Source organism: Mus caroli, unplaced genomic scaffold, assembly GCF_978045245.1.
Source record: "Mus caroli unplaced genomic scaffold, Mus_caroli_1 scaffold_17, whole genome shotgun sequence".
Classification (NCBI taxonomy): Eukaryota; Metazoa; Chordata; class Mammalia; order Rodentia; family Muridae; genus Mus; species Mus caroli.
The window spans coordinates 19,751,278-19,766,504 of record NW_028227272.1 but is presented as its reverse complement, the minus strand read 5'-3'; the positions used below and the strand labels follow the sequence as shown (position 1 = coordinate 19,766,504).

At 47.7% G+C, this 15,227-nt stretch overlaps 1 long non-coding RNA gene across 1 annotated transcript; it reads left to right on the top strand.

Annotated features, from left to right (window-relative positions):
- The first annotated feature begins 3,011 nt into the window (after positions 1–3,011).
- Positions 3,012–15,108, top strand: LOC147000607 (uncharacterized). The gene is made up of 2 exons (XR_015045783.1): positions 3,012–5,015; positions 7,781–15,108. It is a non-coding gene; the product is annotated as an uncharacterized LOC147000607 (long non-coding RNA).
- Positions 15,109–15,227: the final 119 nt, after the last annotated feature.

Below are 15,227 nucleotides of genomic sequence, written 5' to 3'. Positions count from 1 at the left end.
AGAGGGCCTAATTTATCTGACAGAGCCTGCCGAAGGAATTGCGTAAAGGCGTGGGACGATTTCTGTTCTGGCTCCAAATAATCCTTGCAAACAGCAGCTCTGGAAAAGCAAATAAGTTAGGACATCATCTATCCCCAAGAGATCTGCCAAAGTCAATGCTGCTGTGGGCAAAGATATTCCAAAGTCTGCTTGGAACATGGTGATAACAGCAGAGAGAGGAGGTGGCTGAGGGATGAAATGGATATGGCCAGCACAGAGCGCAGCTGCAGTGGCGGTGGGGGTGGGGGCGAGGGTCATCCACGTGAATATGAGCATGCCATGGCACCCTGAATATGAGCAGGCTAGGGCTATAGCATGCTCTGGGTAAATCTTCTAACATTGGCCATTGATCTCCCTCAAGAAGAGTCATAGAAGAAGAAGAAGAAGAGAGTCCACACATGTAGCAAAGATACCGTGAGCCATGGGAGATGCTCAAGTCAGTAAGAATGGAATGGGAAGGATTATAGCATCGAGGGGTGTGACCGGTGTAGCTGTTTGCCTCTTCTTTTCCCTCACCCTCACCCCTGCAGACCTCACCACCAAGCCCTACAGGGAACACCTGCACAGGCAGGCACTGCTTTGTGTCTTCTGTGTGGCCATTCAGCATCAGTAGAACTCTGGTCCCAGCCAAGGCACAAGTGCAACACCATGGAGTTCTGGCCTCTGAGCCATCATTTGACCCAGTTCTGGGTTGGACTCCAGCATTTCAGGTTGAGGTACTACAAGAGCAATTATGAACAAAGGTTTGCTCTGCACTCTTTGCAATCTCAACAAGAGGATAGTGTGCCTGTGGTCCCAGATATGATCTTCAGGAAGTGTGTGCAGGACACTGACAGGTTTCAGAAATGTCATGTAAGGACCGGGAACCAAGAAGCCTTCACACAAAGACCATACTTCAAATACCACGAAGTCGCCATTACATTTGGATGGATTTGTCCTGTGGTTTTTAACATTGCTTCAGAGGGGAAAAAATACTTGTTACAAAAGAAGAGAAGAGAGAACTTCTGATGGAAATCTTAATGGCACCAACTTTGTAGGCGATGACTTGGTTGTGGGTAGAGAGGGAGGGTGACAGGGCAGAGACAGTGGTAGCAGGGCTCATTTTGCATTTGCTTCCAGCCACATGCACATGTACAGACCTGAATGGGAACGCCCAGTTCTCTTGGAGAGGGGCCATAACGCTCAGAGACCTCTAGCTAGTCATTTAGTTTTCTATTAACCAATTTAATGTAAAGGCATGACATAGGAACTCTTTGGGAGAGCTAAGCTTTTCTTCGAAAGTACTAAATCTGGACATTAATGAATATTTGGAAAGACAGGAATGCTTTGTAAGTTATACGCTCAGGCACGTGAACCTCAATTTTACTCTCCACAGAGAGTATTTAAAATTGAAGTGCTGACTTAAGCCTTCTTTTGCGAATACCTAATCTACTCTTTCACATAACTCCAATTCAGATCCTTGGGTTGAAGCCTGCCCTACTAAGTGTAGCTTGTCCCCAATGGGGTTAGAACAAGCCACAAATGAAAAGGGATCCTTTATGGAAACGCCTCATTAGTCAAAGGTGGGAAGGTGTGTACACCTCCCCTTGGTTTGTAAGAGCCTGCTCCGGAATCCTCTGCCAGGAAACCTGACAGCTGTACCTGTGAGCAGCATGCTCTCTTCCTTGTCTCTGCTTTAGTCCTCCCTTCAGCTCCAGGTCCCTCTGGCTCCCGATCCCAGCCAGGAGAGTCTTTCAGGCCTTCTTCCAACACCTTCTTGAAACCTGGGGAGACGGAGCTGCTTTGTCCATATGAGGAATGGGGAGTTTGGGAAAGTAGCTTTCACACCCATCTGCTTGGGCACCCCTGAAGCAATGGTCTGCCAGCCAGCCAGCCAGCCACTCGGGAGCATCTCCCAGTGCTACACCTGTCTGCCTGGGGAGAGATGTAAATGCTATCAAAATGGAATTTCACATGGGGAAAAAAACCAAGATAGCAGTGTAACAAACAGCGGCATTTAAGCTAGCAGTTGGCTGTCTCTCACCCAGCGACGTGATGAGAGAGAGATAGCAGTTGCTCTTAACCGCACACCTCATTTCTCTGTACCAAATAGAAGTGTGTAGCTGTTTCCTTTTCCATTTAGCACTATCGTGTGAATATTGCTTCATGTGATTGAAAAGGCTTAAAAACACTTCTGTAAGGACTCTGTGCACCTCTGTTATTGTATTGACTTGTGTGCACTTTCCCTGAGCGCTCATGTCATGATGGGGGTAACAGTGCTGTACGCACACGGATCTCCATGCAGTGTGGCAAAGCTTGCTGAGAGGAACAAGTTCCCAATCTCGGGAGCACTTCCTAAGGCAGGGCACTAGGCAGCACTAGGGGTGGCACAAGCCTCAGGGCAGAAGCTAGGAATGGCATCAGGGCCTCCCTCCCCAGGTCGCCAGGGACTCTTTAGACTAGGTGATATGTTTGGCTCATTCGAACAAACAGTGTTTGATATTTAGACCAGGCCTGGTAACACAAGTCTGCTAATCCTAATTGTAGCTACTGAGGAGGCTGAGGCAGGAGGATCACAAATTCAAGATCAGCCTGGGCTACAGAGTAAGTTAAATGCCAGGCTGGTCAGCTTAATTGTGATTCTCAGAGAAAAAAAGAGGAAAGCTGGGCACATAGGTCGGTGATAGAGCATTTGCTTAGCGTGGTCAATCACCAGTATCCTGGGTTCAGTCTCCAGTTGATAGAAAGGAGATGGGAGGGCTGGAGAGATGGCTCAGCAGTTAAGAGAAGGAGAGGGGCATGGGGATGGGAAGAGGGGGAGAGGGAGGAGAAGGGAGGAGAAAGGAGGAGAAGGGAGGAGAAGGGAGGGAGGGAGGAAAGGGAGGGAGGAGAGGGTGGATGAGTGGATGAGAATTCACTATTTACAGCTGTGAATGTAACCTCGGACAAAAAAGATTAACCCCAGTTCTCAGCCCAGCTGTTCATAGGTCAGTTCTCTCTGTGGCCCTGCCAGTGGGGGTGGAGCTCAGCACAGAGGAGAGCGCTAGAATAATAAGTGAGGCAGCAGCAGGGGCGATGGTTAGTAACATAGCTTCTCACACACAGGATCGTGAGTACGTGAATGTGTGAGTAGTGCCAGCAAAGTCCAGAAGCCCAATTGGCTGCCTTGGCTGCCATGGGGAAGAAGCAGCCCCAGTGTTGGGCTAATCAGAGGCCAGCTACCGCACTCTGCCCTTTATGCTTCCCATAGGAGCAAAGCTGCATGAAGGCAGACATTTAGCTTCTGATAACCCACTGTTTCTTCACTCCCATGTTCAAAGAAAAACATTTTGGGATGGTCTACAATCTGCAAAGTTAGGTGCCTGAACACAGAGGAAGGAGGAGACATTATCCATCCGGAAGGCAGGCTCTCTCTCTCTCTCTCTCTCTCTCTCTCTCTCTCTCTCTCTCCCACCCCAGACCCCATTGTACTAGTATCATTAACATCTGATCCATTAGGAACCATAGATTGTATAATATTGTCATGTATTGTGTAAATCATCCCAACATCTGCAGACGCAGAGTGGGTTTTATTTCTTTAGCATAAAATGTCAACCAACAGAAGGCCAGTTAGCCCTGTCCTTCTGTCACGTATCTTAGGAAGGTAATTCAGCACTGGTTGATCCAGAAGGTGCTGCCCAGTTATCAGGAAGAACTACAGTTGGATGACATGGGCCTGACCACACAGGCAAACATTAAAACAGTGACCTGGTTCTAATGGTCACAGCTCGGTTTTGTGGATCTAAATCCAAAAGGCTACATTTGAGGGCACATGTAAAGGGGAAGAGCAGAGGCAGACTGGAGTGAGGCCAGGAAGAGATGAAGGTGCCAGGCTTACAGAGGAGCCACCCCTGGGTGCCAGGCTTATAGAGGAGCTACCCCTGGGCTTGCTTGCCCTTCAGTCCTGAGCCTAAGCTCTTCCTTCCTGTCTGGCTTATAGTGACGAGGCAGGGTATACACCCAGAATGGCAAGGAAAACCCTTGAGAAGTCAACAGATCTTTCTTCTTTTTCTCTCTTCGTTCTTCGTTTTCAAGGGACAGACCGTGTCACTGCTGCCACCGCTGGCCACCACTGCTACTGTTTTTATCATTTGGGCTCCTGAGACGGGCTCTAGGAACATCATGGTTCATGCGGCTGGTTTTACCCGATCCCAGAAGAAATAATGGAAGTCTTCCATCCTCTTTCACTTGAGAGAAGGATTTCTATTACATGCGACTCAGTGTGGCCTTGCTACCTAACACATGCTCCATCTCAGAGAAGAGGAAACCAGTTTAGGGTCAAAGGCATGAGGTGTGTGGCCACTGCAGCTGGATCTCACCTCCGCAGGCTGGCAGGATTCTCTTCCTCCTGGTCTAGGAACAGGAGAGTCACACCTTTCCCACCCTCCCTTCTTTACAGGCGAGAAGCGGAGGCTCCTAAAGGTTCTAGAACTTGACCTCTCTAACACATCAAGAAATCAGAGCCTGGATTTGACCCAATCCAGTTGCTTCTCTATTAATCCTGAAGTAGAAGAATATAGAGCCCAGGGGAAGCTGGGGAATTGGCTTCCGGCCACTACTGATCAGCTAGCAACTTCTTAGCAGTAAAACAAACAAAACTAAAACAAAAACAACAACAACAAACCATGGTTTGTGGGGAGGGGAGGCTAAAGGTATATAAAGTGTAATGAGTTTGATTAACAGTGAATAAAAGCTTACAGTGAGTCTGCCTGCATAATTTCAGTAAGTGAAAAATACTCAGAAACCATTTTTTTTTCCTAAAAACACCCTCTATAGACTTTAGTGATGACTTGGATGGCGTTGACATTATCTCAGCCGTCCATGGGATCAGACGGCAAACAAGAGGTAAATCATTAGACGATTTCTAGTTCCATGTTTTTCAGGGAAAGTCTGACCAGTAAAGAGTATCACACCCCCGTCTCCTGCTGGCTTCTCCATCACCCTTTGCCAACTTCAAGGTGAGTGTCACTCTTCAATAGAAGAGAGGTGAGAATGAGCCATGTTGTGTGCTTGCTGGGGTTTGGGCATGAAGGCTTTCAGAAGAGCCATGGCCTCACCCTTGAAGGTTATCCGGGGCCACTGGCACCAAGTGACTCATGGCATCTGTTAAGTTTGGACATTCAATAATCCATCCTGTGGACAGTCTAGGTTACAAGTGGGTGTGTTCAGCAGTGAGTTGATAGTAAAGAGCCTGTGAATCTTTGCACTGATAAGTAGAAAATATTCTCTAGACAAGCCACGCTAGATGGTCCCCTTTCTTCCAGTTGCTCCCTGCTGTGTGTGACAGCCTGGCTCTCTGCTGCCTGCTGTGAGCACACAGAAAGGTTTCTGCCCTCAGCCTGAAATCCAGAAACACACAGCCCTGGGGTGGGCAGAGTTCTCTCCCATATTCAACCTTGTAACCACAGAACCTGCCTCCTGCCCGGCGAGCCCCACAAAGGGCCTGCAGAACAGCCACCGTCTCAAGATTTCCTCTGGTGCCTGGCGTTCACTTGAGAGTCAGATACAAGAACTTGACTCCCACCCTGGCAGCCTGTTCTATTGTTAATGCTAGCAGTGAAGGAGCGTTTTCTTTTTCCACCAGCCTGATTTAAAACCTCACCAGGGGTCCTAGGCTTTCCCCCTCAGCAGTTATGCCGACTAACTGCCTGGTCTCTACACTGGACTCTAAGACAGCCATGTTATAACTGCTCTGCCTTCTAGCTTCCTTCCGTTATCTCTCTTCCTTCAGTTACTGCTCAACTAAATCCATGTTGAGGCGATCTCATCATGTGATTGAGTTGGCAAGATGGACCCCAATGGCTAAATAGTGAGATAAGTCATCTTGTGCTCAGAAGTCAATTAGTTACATAGTTGAGTGAGCATGACTTGTGTAGCATATATGTAATTCAATAATTAATGGATGGAAGCTGGTCAGTTACCATTACAGAAGGTGTTTTTCTGGTTCCCAGAGATTTCTCTGGACTCTCAAAAGGATTACCAATGAAGTCAAAACATAGACATTCCTATTTATGTATTGCCTTGATTAGGTGTCTTGAACATGTGCAGGGGGAACACTGACTTCAATGAAAGTACCGTAAGATGGGACACACCTCTCATTGCTCTTAAATCCAGCAAGGCTCTAGGCCAGTAGCATTTTTCTTTCTTGCTGTCTGATCTCTTGACTACACTTGGGGAGGTGGGTCATCGTTTGTGGCATTTGTTCTTATCAAAAATTCAACAGCAACAGGACACCAGAGAGTCAGCTTGTAGTGAAGGTACAGATCATGGGGCCAAGGTGGCTTTCTTTGTGTGCTGAAATTTGAACCCAGGAGCCCAGTCATTTGATGGCAGCTAAGTGGCAGGCTGCACCCCAGGAGCTGAATCCTGATACTTAGGCAGAGGCAGGAACTGGGAGGTGTGGCTGAACAGGATGTAGAGAGGTTAGCAGCGTGGGAGGCGGGGCTTTAGGGCAGCTGAGTGTGATTATGACTCTCCAAGAGGAGCCAAATGGCACACCAAAGTCTCAGTGCTTCTGCCACTATTTGTCAACTTAGTGAACTTAAATCTTGCAAAGCCCTCGTTTCTCCATCAGTTAAATATGGGCACTAAAACCAGGCTAGTAAAGATAACTCTTGGAGTTCAGGAGATAACATCAGCTCACTGTGTCCACTGTGAAGACCAGCACAGGGTTGGCTACCAGTAAAGAGTAGTTCTTAATGGTCCTAATGCTCCGGCTTGGAGAGTCCACAGAGGAAGTGTGGGGAATGAATGCCAAAGAAGAAGAGGTGCCCTTTGACTTCAGTTAGCCCATGTCAGAAACAGTATGGCCCGATGGCATCTGGCAATGGGAGAAACCTGAGGAAGACAGTGGTGTGTGTGTGTGAGTGTGTGTGTGTGTGTGTGGGTGTGGGTGTGTGTATGTGAAAACAGTAGGTTTTCTTCTTGAGAAAGTCAGCAGGACAAGGTTCAAATTTGTGTGCAGTAGGCAGTAGGTGTGAGTGACTGTTGGGACTTAGAAGACCAGAAAAGCAGGTATAAAGTGCTGGAGCCCAAAAACAAGGCCCCAAGGGGGCAGTCTGCATCGTCTATGAGGGGTTCCAATGAGTACTAAAAAGATGCTTTGCCTGTTGACACTCTGTGTCCCCTTGGAATCTCTAAGTGCATTCAGAGATGGCTTCCCAGGAATTGCCCGTGCTTGGGCACCAGGTCCTGCGCTTAGAAGCAACCTGTGCTTGGTGGAATGCTGCATGGTAGATGTCTCAAAATTTTAAACATTTTTTTTTTCGAACAAGGGAACCTGGGTTCTTCATTTTCATTGAGTCACACAAAGCACGGAGTAGCCCTGTATGGCTTTTTGAGGGGTAGCTCTTTTTCTCAAGGGCTTTCTTAGTCCTTTCTTCCAGATGCTCATCTGCTAGGTACAGGCCCAATTAATAAATTAATTCTGACCATGTTATAAAACTCTACCTCCAAAACAAATGCTGATGGCAGGGGGGGTATGGGGGGCTGCATTTTAAAAGCCAATGGGTTCTTAATGAAAAAATAATGGTTACTGAAATAAAAATAATTACATAAGGGCTGGAAATATAGCTCAGTTGTAGAGTTGTAGAGTGCGTGATGCCCTATGTCCTGTCCCCACACTATAAAAAATTATGTAAGTTAAAGAACAGATCAGATACAGAGCAATAGGCAAGAGCCCCATCCTTTGACTCGCTGCCCCTGCTTCTTTTTATACCAACAGTTCTGGGTGGAGATTTGCACTAAGCAGATGAGGTGGAACTTTGACCCAGGTCTGTACCCTCTGCCTCTCACTGACACAGCTCTACTTCTTGTCAAGGTGATGCATTTCCCACACAAAAACCCTAGTGATCCAGCGGACAGTGCGCATGTCTGCACATCTGCACATACACAGTATCTGAAATCACACCTAGAGACTGGCAAGTCATCTTTCTTTAGAAAAATCTCACAATCTCTATTTTCAATACCTCTATCCTAATATTTGCATTTTAAGTGCTGTTTTCTATTAAGCACCATAATTTCTGGTTAGTACTAGAAATGACTGTGCCCTTTGAGTTTTGTGCTTTCTATTTGACCTGCATTTCCACTTTATTTACTCAACAAATTTTGTCTCCTGACTCGTCAATATTTGAGCTTTTCCTCCTACAGAGGCAGTGGCAGAGATAGTTAGATGTTTTCTAGACCCTTGGGTCTCCACCTTGTCTGTTCTCGGTAGCTAATGATCCACGGTAGTCACATTTTCACTTTCATATGAGTGAGTTTATTAACTACACAGCAAGCAGGTGCCAAAGAAGAAAACTGTGAGCAGCCAAGAGAAAGCTGAGCATCCAATCAGACAACCACACCATCAGCAGAAACTGACTGGGGAAGCCCCGGGAACTAAAACAGGCGGCCGGAGCTTTTGATGGCTAGAGGGTCCCAGGCAGAACATCCTCTCCTGTACAATACTTCCAAGTAAAAGCACAGACAGCCACAAGTAGAGACAACATCATCACTGGGTGCATCCAGCAGAAACCAACTGGGCAAGCTCAGAGAGGCTTCCAGGCTTCCTGGTTGAGCTTTCTCTCCATGGGTGAGCTTCCTGTGGCTGAACTTGTGGTTTCTAAGCTCTTGCCTGCTCCAGGTGCTTTCCAATCAGGGATTCAACAATAGTAACCTCTGTTGGGAGTAGTTCTCAGGGCGCAGCTATTTTGCTGTATTTTCTTCTCTGTTATAGGAACTAAGAGGACCAGCCTACCCCCTAGATAAGGAGTCTAGAGATAAACATTTTGAGATAAACATGTTTGGGTCTGAAATGGGAGAGGGTGCGGCCCTGCTTCCAAATAGTACATGACAATGTAATGTATGTCACACTCACCCCAGGCAGCATGGCTGCTTTTCTGGGGATTGATGGAACAGACCACCTAATGGAAGGATGAGGGGCTGTGGTGGTTTGAATGAGAATGGTTCCCATTCATAGGCTCATAAATTTGGATGCTTGATCATCAGGGAGAGGCACTACTTGGGAGAGATTGGAAGGTGTGGTCTTGTTGGAGTAGGTGTGGCCTTGTTGGAGGAGGTGTGTCACAGGGGTGAAGCCAGGCCCAGTGCCTGTGAATCCGGATGTAGAATTCTCATGCACATCTCCAGAAGGCTCTCCTTTTGGGGAGAACGTGTTTGTTTGAGATAGAGCCTAGACCAAAAGGCTTAGCTTGGTTCAGGAGCCCCTGTGATCAACTGGAAGAAACACCACAGTGCCTGTCACTTGGATTTGTCTCCTGATATAAATATTTGAGTTCTGTTATAAGAACTGAAGGGGACTTCAGAAGTCCAAACACCTTTATTTTGATGTTCACCACAATCTTGGGACAAAGGAAAACAAAGGCACTATCCTACAATTTTTATAATGCTGTATGGTCCTGGTATTCAGGACCTTAGCAGGGACAGGAGCAAGCAAAGAGTCAGGATGATGCCTAGGGCAAAGGCCAGAAGGGCTCAGGGTAGGCAGCATGCCCTGCAACATGCAATGGCTGTCCAGCACCAGGCAGTAGTGTCCAGAGGCAGGCAGCTGTGCCCTGAAGTGGGTTAGTGCCCAGTTACAGGCAACAGTGCCACAGCCAAGCAGTGGTATTCACTGCAGGCAGCAGGACCCTCAAGCAGAAAGTGTCCCTCAAGAGAATGTGATATCCAAGGCAGGCAACAGTACCCTGTTGGCAGGAGACAGCTGCAATGTGCAGAGGTAGGCCAAGGTACTTTGAAGAGAGGAAGCAGGGATCTCAGCAGAAGCCTGTCGTCAAGAATCAGGCAGTAGTTCTCAGGGATTTGAATGCTTTGACTGATTAGAGAAGGGAGCAGTCCCAAAAGCCTGGCAGAGATCGCCATTATCAGACAACCATCCCTGGGCGCAGACAGTGGCATCCATTCAGTGGCATCCTGGGATAAGCAGTGATACCCACAGGGAGGGGGTAGTCTCTAAACTTAGGCATAAGTATCTTGAAGGAGGACACAGAGTCAGGGGTGGACAGCTCTCTGCAGGGTCAGATAGCAATGCCCAGCAACAAGGGACACCAATTCAATTTCTTGGGGGGCCGGGGAGGAGCGCAGTACTCACATGGTCCCTGTGTCACGAGATAACTCTTACACAGTATTTAGCTAAAGAAGTTTGGGAACACCACGTCTCAGAGGGGACAGGAAATGGTTGTCGAGGGCACTGAAACCCAGAAACTACACAAAACAAGTGGGTGACGGCGTTATCTCTTGTAGACCGTCCAAAGCCAACAGTTCAAGGCTAATTTACTTTATGATGCAATGGAATGCAAGTCCACAGTCAGCTTGTTATCCGGGTGTCCTTAAACACCAGTCTGGGGGAGAAGCTACTGACAAGGGAACCTCAGCAGGAAATGAGGGGTACAGGCGACCCTGAGTGGGTGCAGAGAGGCTCAGCCCTCCCCCCCCCATTCAGATCAGCACTCTCCTTTACTGTGAGTAATGTTTCCTCAGTTCAACATGAGATGTCACTTCACCGTATCGGCTGTCCCTGCATTTTGGTCCCCTGCACCTTGTCAGAGCAGAGGTTTATCTCAGAAGCATTCCCAAGCGTATGCTCCCCTCTGTCCGTATCAGGTGAGTTCCCAGTCTCCCTCCACGGTGAAAGCATCTATAGCCACCATGGGGGAGAACACCCCTCCCACAGACCCCCCCCACATGCTTTTCCTTTACAGGCCACAGCATCTTGGGGTTCAGAAAATGGCACCAGGAAACCTGATAACCCACTAATGGGTAATCCTGTTTGTTATGCCCTAACGAAAGCCAGCTGCCAAGCCCGGTTCCTGTGGCTCTTGGTCTCCAGTCAAGAAAAATAGAAATATACTCTGCTAGGCTCTGGGTCAACTCGTGCCAAGGTTTGACTAGACTCAGTCATTTTAAGTGACTCTGCTCCCCCAACCCTCACACGGGGGCAGGGGGGTAAGGAGTCAGAGAGGAAAGAATGGAGATGGGGAGGTGGGAGAGAAGGAGACAGACAGACAGAGACACAGGTGGGGGAAGAGACAGAGAAACGGACAGATGCAAGTGCATACAGACACACACAGACACAAAGATACAGACACAGAGAGAGAGACACACACACAGACACAGAGAGACACACAGACACAGAGAGACACACAGATACAGACTCAGAGACAGATGCACACAGACACAGACACACAGAGACACACAGAGAGACAGACAAAGACACACACACAGAGACACACAGAGACACACACAGAGACAGACAAAGACACACACACACAGAGACAGACACACACACACAGAGGCTGATGCTGGTTGTCAGACCTGAATTTTTCACTATTATCTCAACTGCTCATTTTTTCCTCAATAAAAGGCATTTTGTCAACTATTTAAATAAGAGTGGTTTAAAGCTGATGCCATTCTTATACTTTATGTTCTGATTAGATGTGTAAACAGGCAGGGGTGGGGGAGATTATTTTTCAGTACCCATGTGACCTGTTGGAGCAGCCTGATTGGCACAGGACCTGCTTTTCATGAATGAAGTAGCTAGGATCTGTCTCGGGGCTATGTGTATGTACACACACACACTGATGACATTGTCAGAGAAGAATGTGTGTGGAGGAAGAAGCAGAGGAGGGAGAAAGCAGAGAAGCCACACTCCAGGGCCAAGGTGATGACCCAATGCCAGTGGGAACAGCATCCCCTGACCCAGCGCTATCCTCAGCAAGAACTGGCCTCATGGGTTGGACAGTTCTCACCGCACGCACTCCACGAGCTGTGTGCTGGGAAGGTAGTGGAGTCCAGACACTAGCAGCGGAGGGCATGGTGCAGTAAGGCTGCCCTCCACCACTCACTTGTTGGCCTCTGGGCATCCTTAGTTTCCCAGAGCCTCCTGGTGATTCACTCAGCAGCAACTTAGAAGTCTCAGTGGACCACTAGAATGTAATGTTTCACGTTAACTCCCCCCATCAAGAAAGGTGTTCTTAGCTGTTTTTTATACTACAGTTCTAAAACTGGCTGTGCAAGAGAGTTCACGTGCTCACCTTGATGTATCCCCCCACCTCTGCACCAAAGACTGTGGGCTTTTCATCTACTAGAAAAAAACACAGAGAGCCCCAACCTAAATCAAGAGGAAGGGCAGGCAGACACACATAAACCTGGCTAGCAATTCCAAAGGGGAACTGGCTTAACAAACACTGGAATGGACTCCAAAGCCAGACAGGAAGGTTTCTATCTGTGACTGTGTTTGACAGAGTTTGTCAGCACCTGTCCCCATATTCTCCCCTCAGCCTCCCTTCCCTGCCTCTCAGAGGTTGGTCCTCATGGTTTAGGAGACGCTTCACGCTTCCGGAGTCTCAGCTCCATTTCCCCCTCTGTGAGCTCTGTGGCTTTCCCTGGTGCTGCTCTGACATCCTACAGCTTTAGTTTCTCCTTGTCCCCCCACCTCCTGTGAGCACCAGGGATTTTTCTTTTCTTTTCAAAGATGGCCCCAGTAATGCTTGCAACTTTACATACTTGTAACTTTAATTTTTTCAAACCTTATTTTTAATGATGGTTCTTACAAACGCTTTAACCTTTAACCTCCCTTGTAGCCCACCACCTGCCAGAGGTAGTGGAAAAGAAAGGATATGGGGGAAGTGGACCTGTTTCAGAAAGGTTCCCTGGAGCAACTCCTGTCTGCATTGTCTGGAAATCGGCAGTTCAGTTCACAGGTTGGCAGCAGCAGCTCAGCCCACTCACAAACACTTCATAGATACACCAGCAGTCCAGTTCGGCAGAGTAGTGCCACCAACAACAGTGACATGACCTAGCAGAGACAGCCAGGCCCCTGCCTCAGCCCGAGCCAGCGGGAGGGACCCAGAGGGGCCCCAGGAGAAGTTCTCAGCTGTGTCTCTCTCAGGAAAATGAAGATCAGCGAAGACTCGAGACTCACAAGCGTTGCTCAGCTAGCTGTACCAGCGAGCCAAGATCTCTCTCCATCACACCATGGAGTCCTATTTATACCCTTCCACCTGTCCTCCATGGGTCTTGTCTCAACATGGGAATCCAATCAGTGGGAATCTGCAGAAGTGACAAGAAACTGCAGCACACCACCAGAAGTTTTTTAGTACATTTCTCTCTATGGTGTCCGGACAAATGCAGTGTAAGGCAGACCAATACCTTTGTGTCATTAGCAAAGAATCCTTCATCACATGTTCTTTCATGTGCCTGTTTTAGTAGAACATCCTCTCTCCTGTGTCGGCTTCAGTGAAACGTTCTGAGTCCGCCTTAGCCTTTCACACCTGTGTCCACTTTAAGGAAACGTCCCCTCAAGTGTTGGCCTGAGTGAATCACCATCCAAAGGACTTTCCAAAGAACTCTCATTTCCACTTCACACATTCTTTCAAGATTTGAAGGCTTTTGTTGTTGTTTTTATCAAAAGATCAAGGAAAGCTTCTCTCTTGTGGATGAGCCGTACGGCTGCCTTATGGGCAGAAATGTCGCAGAGGAGGTGCTGAGAGGCTGTGAGGCCAGATCATGAAGAGACCCCCCACCCTGGTCTCTCTTCCTTGGGGGGCATGTGTCTTAAGGCTGTGATTCACAGGAGCTCTGTCCTCCTAGAATCAGCTGTCAGACATATGAGACAAGGCCTTTAAACAACTCCAGTCCCGGCCTCTGAGCTGTCACAGTGACATCAAGTAGAACCAGGCATCTCCAGCAAGTCCAGCTATAATGTGGCCTTGTGGGGAAAATAAAATGTTGCTATTTGAGCCACAATGTTGAATAATTGGTTCCACAGTAATAACAACGGGACACAACCCTTCTAGTCTCATCTGCCTGTCTCACATCACCCTAGGACATCCTGACCTCTCTTCTACAGCAGCTGCTGAGCAGAGAGGAAGTCCTCTGTTCCTAGCAGACTCAACATTCCCTTACCGAACCACAAACCCCTGGGGGATTTAGTTTATTATAATGTGAGGCTTTACAGCGTTTTGTACTACCCATGATGTTAGACCCTTTATTCATTTAGGTAGCTTGTTATCTACTCTGATCACACATGTGGGACAAGCTTGCCGGTGTCATCAGTTCAGGTGATGACGGATGGGTGGTCAAGCCATGCCTCCTCACTGATGTTGCTTCCCTGTTCTGAAACATCATGTTTCATGTAGCCAGCTTACCTGGTTAGCATCAATGTGCTCTGGCTTTCCCTGAGCTCTTCAAACTGGCAAGAGTTATGAGAGCTCCAGGGCTTCCCACACAGCAGGCATTTGGCACGGAAGCTCTTTTCCTGTGATACTCCGTGCCAATAGAAATAGCGGATCCGAACACAGCCCCTTTGTGCCAGCAGATTCTGCCTTCCATGTCGGCTGACCTTATCTTATCTCAGCAGATGCCACCATAATTAGCAAAGTAGGAATCCAACCACATGCCTTCCAGGAATACCCGAGGATGGATCTTCAAATACTTTACTACAGAAAACTTGTCTACCCTTCCCTGTTCTCCCAGTTTAATGATGCAGCTCAAAAGACGAAGCCAACACTTTAATAGTTTTGTTCTTGTTTACACAATCCAGCACTTGGCAGTGGTCCCCAGGCCTGGCATCCATCTCTGTCTCAGAAGTTGTCTTTGATATATATTTTGTTAAAGATTTATTTATTTATTATATGTAAGTACACTGTAGCTGTCTTCAGACACATCAGAAGAAGGCATTGGATCTCATTACAGATGGTTGTGAGCCACCATGTGGTCACTGGGATTTGAACTCAGGACCTTTGGAAGAGCAGTCAGTGCTCTTAACCATTGAGCCATCTCTCCAGCCCTACTGTTTTCATATTTGGTAGAATCAAGCTCCAAATACAAACTCAGCCTATGTTGGGCCTGCCAGCAAGATGGCTCAATAAGTGAAAGGTCTTAGGACCTGGGCTAGATCCCTGGGACCCACACTGTGGAAGGAGAGAACAGACTCCAATAGATTGTCCTATGACTTCCCCACATGTACCATGGTACCCATACATGCACACAGTATATAAACACAGAAATATATAAATAAATGTAACAACAACAAAGCCAAGCCTGCCCTCCTGGAATCTGCCCTCTCTGCATTAGCATTCCAGCCTAAGGGAAGAGTAGGTACGGTTAAGGGGCATTATTTATTTGACTTTGCACTTTGATTGTTATTCGTTTTACAAAATAACTTGATT